Here is a 10,043-nt window from a genome sequence, read left to right on the forward strand (position 1 = left end):
TGAGTACTGGCCTGAGAGCCAAAGGGTCACTGGTTCAATTCCCAGTCAGGGCACATGCCTGGGTTGCTGGCCAGGTCCCCAGGTGGGGCACATGAGGGGCAACCACACATTGATGTTTCTCTCCCTCTCTTTCTCCTTCCCTTCCCTGCTCTCTAAAAATTAAAAAAATCTTAAAAAAAAAGATTCCACCAAAAAACTAGAACTGATAAATAAATTCAGTAGAGTAGCAGGATACAAAATAAATATCCAGATATCAGTTGCAATTTTATACGCCACTAATGATCTATCAGAAAGGGAAACTAAGAAAACAGTCCCATTTTCAATTTCATAAAAAATACCTTCATATAAACCTAACCAAGGATGTAAAAGACCTGTACTTGGAAAATTATAAGACACTGAATAAAGAAATTGAAGCAGATGAAAATAAGTGGAAGCATATACTATATTCATGGATAGGAAGAATTAACATCATTAAAATGTCCATACTACCCAAAGCAATCTATAGATTCATTGCAGTTCCTATCAAGACACCAAAGATGTATTTCACAGAACGAGAGCAAACATTCCAAATGTATGTGGAATCACAGGAGACCCTAAATAGCCACAGCAATCTTGAGAAAGAAGAACAAAGTTGGAGGAATCACACTACCTGATACCAAGCTATAACTATAAGGCAAAAGTAATCAAACAGCATGGTACTGGCATAAAAACAAACATATAGATTAATGGAACAGAACAGAGACCCCAGAAATAAACCCACCCCTTTATGGGCAACTAATGTTTGACAAAGGAGGCAAGAACATAAAATGGGGTAAAGATAACCTGTTCAATAAATGTTGTTGGGAAAGTTGGACAAATACATGCAAAAAGATAAAATTAGACCACACACAAGAATAATCTCAAAGTGGATTAAAGACTAAATGTACTGGTTTCAAGCAGGAGCCTAAAGCATTGTCTTTCTATGGTCTGTTGGCCATTTCAGAACTTAGGAAATGTAATGGTCAATTCATCAGAAAGAAACATCTGGAAGAGGGGAAAAAAAAAAAGACTAAATGTAAGGCTTGAAACCATAAAAACCCTGGAATAAAACATAGGTGGTAAAATCTTGGACATTTCTCATACGATATTTTTTCTCATATATCTCCTTAAGCAGGGGAAATCATAAGAAAGAAGAGAAAAATAAACAAGTGGGACTACATCAGACTAAAATGTTTTTGTGCAGCAAAGGAAAAACCATCAACAAAATGAAAAGACAGCCCAGAATGGGAGAACATATTTGCCAATGGCATATCTGAAAAGGGGTTAATATCCAAAATTTCTAAAGAACTTATACAACTCAACACCCAAAAAACAGTCCACTTAAAAAGTGGGCAAAGGACCTGAACAGACACTTCTCCAAAGAGGATATACAGTTGGCCCATAGACATATGAAAAGATGCTCAGTGTCACAGATCATCAGAGAAATGCAAATTAAAACCACAATGAGGTATTTCCTCACACCTGTCAGAATGGCCATCATAAACAAATCAACAAACAGCCAGTGCTGGCGAGGGTGTGGAGAAAAGGGAGCCCTAGTCCCTGTTGGTGGGAATGCAGACCGGTGCAGCCACTGTGGAAAACAGTATGGAGTTTCCTCAAAAACTTAAAAATGGATCTGCCTTATGACCCAGCGATTCCACTTCTGGAAATATACCCGAAGAAACCTGTAACACTGATTTAAAAGAATATGTGCGTCCCTGTGCACATTGCAGCATTATCTACACTAGCCAAGGTTTGGAGGCTGCCCGGGGGACCCCTCAGTAAATGTGTGGATAAAAAAGTTGCACATTTCACTTCTCAGCCCTAAAGAAGATGGAAGTACTGGCTTTTGTGACCGCTTAGGTGGACCCGGTAGTGCTGTGCTAGTTGAAGTAGGCCAGTCAGAGATAGACAAGCAGCCTATGATTTACTTATGTGTGGAATCAAATGGACAAAAAAAATAGAAACAGACTCATAGGTACAGAAAACTGACTGACAGCTGTTAGAGAGGAGAGGGGAGGGGGAGCTGGGTGAAAAGGGTGGAGGGATTAAACAAAAAACAAACTCAAAGACACAGACAACAGGATGGTGATTACCAGAGGGAAGGGGGGTGGGGTGGGGGTGGGGGGTTGATAAATGGTGAGGGAAGGAGACTTGAATTTGGGTGGTGGACACACAAAACAACATACAGATGATGTATTATAGAATTGTACACCCGAAACCTACACAGTTTTATTAACGAATGTGACCCCACTGAGTTCAGTAAAAAAAAAATTTTTAAGCATTGAAAAAACTCACCTCCCCACAGAAATGTTTTCTGCGTCTACTCATTTGTCTGCAAGCCAGGAGTCTGTTCACTTCCTCTTGGGCTCAGCGCCTTGTCTGTTTATACGCTCATGTTTTAGACATTCCAGTGCAGAGAAAATACAAATGTCTCAAGTGTGTATTGTTGCTAATTAATTTATTTTATACCCTAAAAGTAACTTCTCTGGAGTTTATGGGAGGATGGTGTTTTGAGACAGGTTGTCCATTCAGAAATATGGTTGCTCTGGATCGTTGTCTTACTGGAAGAAGCACTGTCATTCCCGATTCAGTGTAGAGCTCTGTATCTGGGGAGAAGGCAGTCAGTAACTCCACGTGGAAAAAATGATAAATGTGAACATTTTCTGTCCCTGTTCAGGTTATATTCTTGAAAACCGCTGTGCCAGGGAGCAAATGGCCAAGAAATGATTTCATGTGATGCCGAGGGTTTGTTTTTTCCCTCCTCCCAGCTTGTTAAATTGCCGCACGGTCTTTGGTTTAGCCTTGAGTTAATATTTTAGCGTTAGGTCGCAATAATTAGCCGGTGCTTGTCAATATGATACATGGGTTTGTGTGCGTTCATAAGGACCGTGCCGTTCTCCCCTAAAGCTGAGTTCAGATGCGCTGCAGCGTGAAGACGTATTGACTCCCCCCGCCCCCCTTTGCTTTACCTGTTATCTGGCACTTAATGAAAAAATCTCGCTCGAAGGTTGCAGATCCCTTGAGGGCAACAAACACAATATTCAAAATGAAACTAGGTTACTGCTTCTGCAACGTGTGGTGGTTGGTATCAAAAGCTGTTTTGGTCTTGACTTTGAAATTATCCCCTTTTCTTTGAAGTGGTCATATTTTAATTTGGAGTGGTTTTAAATTTTAGAATTTCCTGAAGTGAACATAAAAATGTTTTGACAATTTTCTTAGGTGGTTGCTGTACACAAGTTTATACAACAGAAAGCTCTATCTCCAGACAGCGTATTTCTTTAGCAAGACCAAAGGGGACAAATGCTTCAGATCTGAGAACGCACTGGTGGCTTGAAAGGGTTTTAGGAGGCTGTTCCCAGTGGTTTTAGGTAGCTGTATTACAGACACCCCTGACGTTTAAAGTGCGTGGGCTTTTGTGGTGTAGTACTTGGAGTTTGTGTTTTAATATGGGGATCATCTTTATAGTATACCCAGGGGAAAATCAGGCACTTTTCATGTATTACTAGTTTTTGAAATGTATCTTTTTTTCTTTTGGTTGAAGCTTAATATTGTGGCTTTTGTCACACCCTTTCTTCACTGTATATACAGTTTTTTAAAGCTTAACGACTACCCTGCTGTGATTCCAAAAATGCTTCCTTGCAATGGAGCTCTTTCATCGTAAGAGGTGTTCCTTCCTGTCAGCATCTGTCCATACTCAGGTCTCTCCCGTCTGTAAAAATCAGCCCTGAATGGTGTGGCTCAGTGGGCCGCGCAGCTGGTGAGCGAGGGCTCCGGAACTCAGCCCAGGCCCAAGCCTTTAGCTGTCACACTCACTCGGGACTGCTGGTTTTCCAGGCAGGAGGAGTCCTGTGGAAGGAGAAGGGGCCTTCGTGCTGTGGAATGATTCAGTCAATAAATCCAGTGGCTCCTTTTCTGCCTTCGCATTTTAGCAGCATTTGATACAATTGACTAGTTTTTTCTTGAGAGAATTTTTTTTTTAAATCTCTTAGCACTGCAGTGTAGTATTTTCATTTTACCTTCCCTCTCTTTCCTTGGCTTTCCCCCCTGCCCTTAGGGGGCCCGAAAGCTTTCTTTGCTCTATTTATCTTCCCAACCCCCAGATTTAAAGTCTTTCTGTAACCAGTTGACTACTTGACATCTCAACTGAGAGGCCTGGTTTGCATGTCAGACGTGCGGTAACTGTGTAAATTAGGGTGCTGCAGGCTTCAAATGACAGAGAATTTGAAAATAAGAAAAATTCACCTCTGTACCTAACAAGGTGCCTCAGTCTGGGATCGACTCAGTCTGGCGTTTAGCGACATCACCAGCCCGAGTTCTTCCCACCTTCCCGCTCTGCCATCTTCGGCCAGCTTCCGTCATGGATGCAGGATGGGTGCACCGCTCCAGGCACCGTGTCCAGGCAAGATGACACCCAGCAGAAGGTGATGATTACTGCTGCCTTATGCTTTTTGAGAGTTTGGAAATCTTTCTCGGAAGCCTTCCCAGCTGACTTCCACTTAAATCTTACTGTCCAAAGTATGGTCATGGGTCCCCTTACAAAGCAGCCATTGGACGTGGGAATGCGGGCATGTGAACAATTTTCATAGAGAACTAGAACAGAATGAAGTAATAGAGAGGCAGGAGCAGTAGAGAGGAAGGAGCTAGGGGCTGGGGAGTTTCCGAAAGAGTAAGTGGCTATTGAAGTGAAGATGGAGAGAGAGTGAGATTCAGCTTTTAGGGACAGAGATGAGGCCGGGGCAGCACCCACTGATGACTGGCAGAGACAGCTGTGCGGCGTGCTGGGGGAGCAGTGAGCGGGCCCAGGGCTGGCGTACAGGGTTCGTGGAGGGACAATGAGAGAGATAAGTCAGGAAAGGTAAAGCGAGCGGTCTAATCTTGGAGACGGTCTGGACTTATCTTTGTGGCAGTGGTTGTCACTGTAAAGGAATGTAGCAATATGTAGCGAAAAACTATGTAGACACTGTGCCAAGATAGAATTAGATACTATCTCTGAATTTGAGGCTGGTTGTTTTAATGGTAGTAAAAGGATATGTGCCTTCTCATCTCCTCCACCTGTGTTTTACTGTCAGCTATAGAAATGGGAATTTAAATTGTCCAGATCGTCTTTGGTCCTTTTCTTTCTTTGTCGTTTACATCTAATGAGTAAATTCTGTTGATGTCCCATCTTTGGCTCTCTCTGCCACCTTCAGTGATGCCTGTATTTCTCAGCTGTCCAATCAAATGCCTCTGTTTTCTGTCCCTACTCTTTACATTTCTGACTTTACCACCTGTTAGTCCTCCATAAATTTCCTGTGGCGAGACTGTGTCTTCATCACCCCCCCGCCCCAGTACAGCGCTGTGCTCATTCATGGTGCCAGCTCTACCCACACGGCCTGTCCCTCAGCCTGGCTTTTCATTTCCTCTCTGCCTTTCAGACCCCTCCTGCTCCTCAGGAACTTGTTCTGGCCATGCTCTGCACTCGGCCTTGCACAGCCATCCACTCTGCGTCCTTCTTGTCCTTTCAAGTAATTGTATGGCACCTTTTAAAAAAATACCTTTTGTTTTATTTGACAGTTTTGAAGTGTGTGTGTGTGTGTGCGCGTGCGTGTGTGAGGTTCTTGCCCCCCAAACAGATTTTAAGCTTGTGAGTTAGGGCCAACGCAGTAAGTATTGGAAGGTACACATAAACCCTTTCCCTTCCGTTAGACCACTTGGTACGCTGCACGTGGGGGACAGTCAAAGCTTGTGGATGAAGGGGAGAGTGTAGGGATTGGACAGGAGAATCTTATCATCCCTTTGACCCACAAACTTCCCCTGCATAGTCAGAAAACAACTAAAACTCCGTTTCTCTCTCTGGAGGAAGAAAAGGCGACTGGGCACTCGTAGGTGAGCCTCTGTGCTTGCGCAGCGGCAGTTCAGCGGAGTCCTGTCTCTTCCACGGCTGATAGAGGCACCAGGCGTCTTGTGCAGGTTGATTAACCGTAACTCGGTGTGGTTGGGGTAACAACCCAAACCCCCGTAACCAGCCTCTTTTCTGAGCTCAGCTGTTCTTCTCAATAGGGACGGAGGCGCCATTGGGTTGGTTTGCCAACATCCACCATAAAACATGTCCGTGGGCTGTGCTCTTCGCCACCTGCAGAGTAGCTGGGCACTCCTGCCTTGAATTTTGACGCAGGCATGGCATTGTCACCTGGCTTTGCTTCACTCGGCCTACAACATGTGTTTATTTTTTAAAAGGGGCTGTTAAAAAAAGCAAAGGTAGCCCTGGCTGGTGTGACTCAGTGGTTGAATGCCAGCCTGTGAACCGAAAGGTCACGGGTTCGATTCCCAATCAGGGCACATGCCTGGGTGGTGGGCCAGGTCCCCAGGTGGGTGCATGTGAGAGGCAACCGGTTGATGTATTTCTCGCACATCGATGTTTTTCTCCCTCTCTTTCTCCCTCCCTACCTCTCTGTCTCAATAAATAAAATCTAAAAAATAAAAAAGCAAAGGTAGTAGCAGATATGGCAGGTACCAGAGGCTTTGTGGATTTCCTTACAAACCAGTTAGCAGATTTCCCTAAGTGTTTTCTGGTGAAGGCAGAGGTTTGAATGGAATCATCCAAGGAACAATGTTAAATGTGGTTAAATTTCTCCACCCTGGGAAAGGGTGGTGGGCTGGTGTTTTCTCTGGAAAAACTTCCCTGTAGCACGGTTAGGTGGCGGTCTCCATCCCGCTTAGTATCATACTTATTTCAAGACTGTGGGTAATACAGCCCCTTGGACCCGGGCTCCCCCAGCCCGAGATCCATGAGCTAAAATTCATGTTCAAAAAGTCAGATGGAAATTACGGCAAAAGTGGGCAGCCTAGCCAAAAAGTTACGATAGGCTATTTTTTATATTTGGTTAGTAAAAAATGTGTGACCTGAATGCAAAGTCTTACATTTTTTTAAAACAATGCTCCGTGGGAACATGGCCAGGGGGTGGGGTGGAGAAGGGAGTACATGGTGGTCCTTAATGTTGAAAGGGTGGGAATTACTGTGTGGCAGCAGGCGGCCGGATGAATGAGGCCAGAGAGCGGAAACAAGTAATCCGCACACAGTAAGTGTCGGGGGTGGGAGGGGACACCTTCAGTGTATGGTAGGGAGAGCCGATGGCTCAGAAGGCAAAGTCACCTGCCCAGCAGCACGGAGGAGCCCCAAGCGAGGCCCATCTGGACCTCCAGCTCTCAGCGCAGGGAGTTCTCGTTTCCCGTGCCGGTGATCTTGTTGATCACGGCTGTTAGAGCCCGGTCTGTAGTCTGTGGCCCAGCCAGTGATTCAGTAATGTCATTTTTATGTAAAATATCATGGTTTTCAGATAATTTTGTTGTATTGACCACCTTTGGACCATTAGTATCCAAATAGTCTATTTCATTTTATTTTTATTGAGATATAATTCATCTACCATATAATTTACCATTTTAAAGTGTTTAGTTCAGTGGTTTTTAGTATATTCAGAAGGCTCTGCATCCATCACCAAATCTGTTTCCAAACATTTTCATCTCCCCAGAAAGAAACCTGGAGCCTATTAGCAGCCACTCCCTGCTCTTCCCTACACCCAGCTCCTGTCAGTACTGACTTTCTGTCTCCGTGGATTTGCTTATTCTGCTCATTTCATACAAGTGGAGCCATATAATGTGTAGCCCTTTGTGTCTGGCTGCTTTCACTTAGCATAACGTTTTCGTATCCCGGGCCATCTGTGTTGCACCGCGCATCAGCGCTCCATCCCCGCTCGCGACTGCTGACCCTCCATTGTGCGGCTCCGTCTTTTATTCGTGCATTCATCAGTTCGTGCGGGGTTGGACTGTTTGCATCTTGTAGTTACTGTGAGCAGTGCTGCGTGCGGTGAACATTCACACACAAGGTTTTGTTGGAACATACATTTTCAGTTCTCCTGAGTACATACCTAGGAGTGGAATTGCTGGGTCATATGGTAACTGTCTGTTAAACATTTTGAGGAACTGCCAAACTGTTTTTAAAAGTGGCTGTGCCAGTTTATGTTCCCATCAGTAGTATGTGAGGCTTCCAATTTCTGCACACCCAGGCCAACACTTGCTATTTTCCAGTTTGGGATTATAGCCATCGGTAGGTATGAAGTAGTATCTCATTGTGGTCTTGATTTGCATTTTTCTAATGACAAGAAACTGAGCATTTTTTTTCCCTGCGCATATTGGCCATTTGTGTATCTTTTTTGGAGAAATGCCTATTCAAATGCTCTGCCCATTTTAAAATTGGGCTTTTGTCTTTTTATTGTTGAACTGTAGGAATTCTTTATATATGCTGGATAGTAGACCCTTATCATAACTGTGATTTGCAGATGTTTTTTCCAGTTCTGTGGGGTGTCTCTTTAGTTTACTGATAGTGTCCTTTGACACACAGGAGTTTTTAACTTGATGAAGTTCAGTTTTATCCTCTCTCTGGTGGTTTGTAGCCTATATTATCGTTTAAGCTAACTTTCCCTTCACAGTCCTTTCCCGTCTCCCATCTTCACTGTCTCATGTTCACTATGGAAGAATGTGTGCCCTGATTCTAAAATTACATAAAACTCTGCTCTGCCTTCCACAATCTGTAACTTCTTTAAGAAAGATCTCTGCCTTGGCGGGAGTGGCTCAATGGATGGAGTGCTGCCCTGTGAACCGAAGGTCACCAGTTCAATTCCCAGTCAGGGCACGTGGGTGGGTTGCAGGCCAGGTCCCCTGTAAGCGACGCATGAGAGGCAACCGCACATTGATGTTTCTCTCCCTCTCTTTCTTTCTCTCTTCCCCTCCGTCTAAAAGAAATAAATAAAATATTCTTTGAAAAAAGAAAATGGACTAGTGCATTAAAATAATGGCTTTCCATGGAACCCCTTTGGTCAGGCTAGACTGAGGTCCCCCAGGATTGTCTGCATTGTGGGCGGCGCCTTCTGGTGGTTTTTGAGGGCGCTGCATTTTATTCGAGCATTCGTGTAGCCAGGACTTTGTCTGATTTTAATGGGAAAGGCAACAGTAATACAAAACTCTTACCTTCTTTTCAAAATAACCCCTTTGTTGAAATTATACTCTCCTGTCTGCTGATGACGGAATTGGGATCGTCAGGTCCTGAAGAGTAGCCTACTTAGTATCTGGTCTCTTCTCTGGCCCTAGGGCGCTGTTGGTGAAGGTTAAGGTTGCTTAAGCCAACTGTGTGATGAGTAATGCACATTAGTTTTATTGTCTTATGTGGAAACGAAGGTGATTAAGTAGTACCTGGGAGGAGAACCTGTCCTTTGTCCTCCCCTACTAGCTTCCCTTGCATATTACTGAGGAGACACAATGGCAGTGTCATTTAATTGCATGGCTAAAAAAACTGCAGTGAGGTTTTATTTTTACAAAAGCTTTGCCTAGAACTGAAGGCGACAGGCATTTCTCAGTTCCGTTTCTTACAGATAATGGATTAGATGGACTGCTTATAAATAATTTTTGACATTACGTGTTATTAAATGAGATTGCTTTAAATTCGTTGTATTTTTCAGTGATATAAAATACAGGCATCTGAGAACACTTTGTAGTGTTTATCTAAAATAGGGCCCATGTCACAGGTCATTTGAGGTCCGTTTGTTGTAAAGCCGACTGTCACACGCTGGTGCCGGTAGCTTTTCTGTCGTATCGCAGGTTGGTTTGGGAGCATCTTGGGAATGAAGGACGTTGATAAGGTCCTTACTGGGTCCTTACTGACCCTGAGATAGAGCAGCTTTTCCATGGTAAGTTTTGTGTCCGTAACTTTCATGTTACACCAAGTTTAACTTTATTTAGATTTCACCCACTGGAAACTTAACAATTTTGTTGCAAGAAATGGAACTAAGGTATAATTTAAAGTTTGATTTCTAGTTTGTCAGAGTGGTTGCTGGGAAGCAGAAACTGCAGGTGGGTCACACCGAAAGCTGTAATGTATCCGTGTGAGTCAGTCTAAGAGGGCGAGTTCCACCAGTGAAGGATAAAACTTGGGCCTTTAAATACTGGCCTGAAACTTTATATTTTTATTTAGTGTCGTGTAGGTATTTTCT

General features: G+C 43.8%; 1 pseudogene; it reads left to right on the forward strand.

Annotated features, from left to right (window-relative positions):
• The first annotated feature begins 904 nt into the window (after positions 1 to 904).
• Positions 905 to 1,025, forward strand: LOC112316624 (small nucleolar RNA SNORA2/SNORA34 family; annotated as a pseudogene).
• Positions 1,026 to 10,043: the final 9,018 nt, after the last annotated feature.

The sequence above is a fragment of the Desmodus rotundus genome, chromosome 9, assembly GCF_022682495.2.
Source record: "Desmodus rotundus isolate HL8 chromosome 9, HLdesRot8A.1, whole genome shotgun sequence".
In the NCBI taxonomy this organism is placed as follows: Eukaryota; Metazoa; Chordata; class Mammalia; order Chiroptera; family Phyllostomidae; genus Desmodus; species Desmodus rotundus.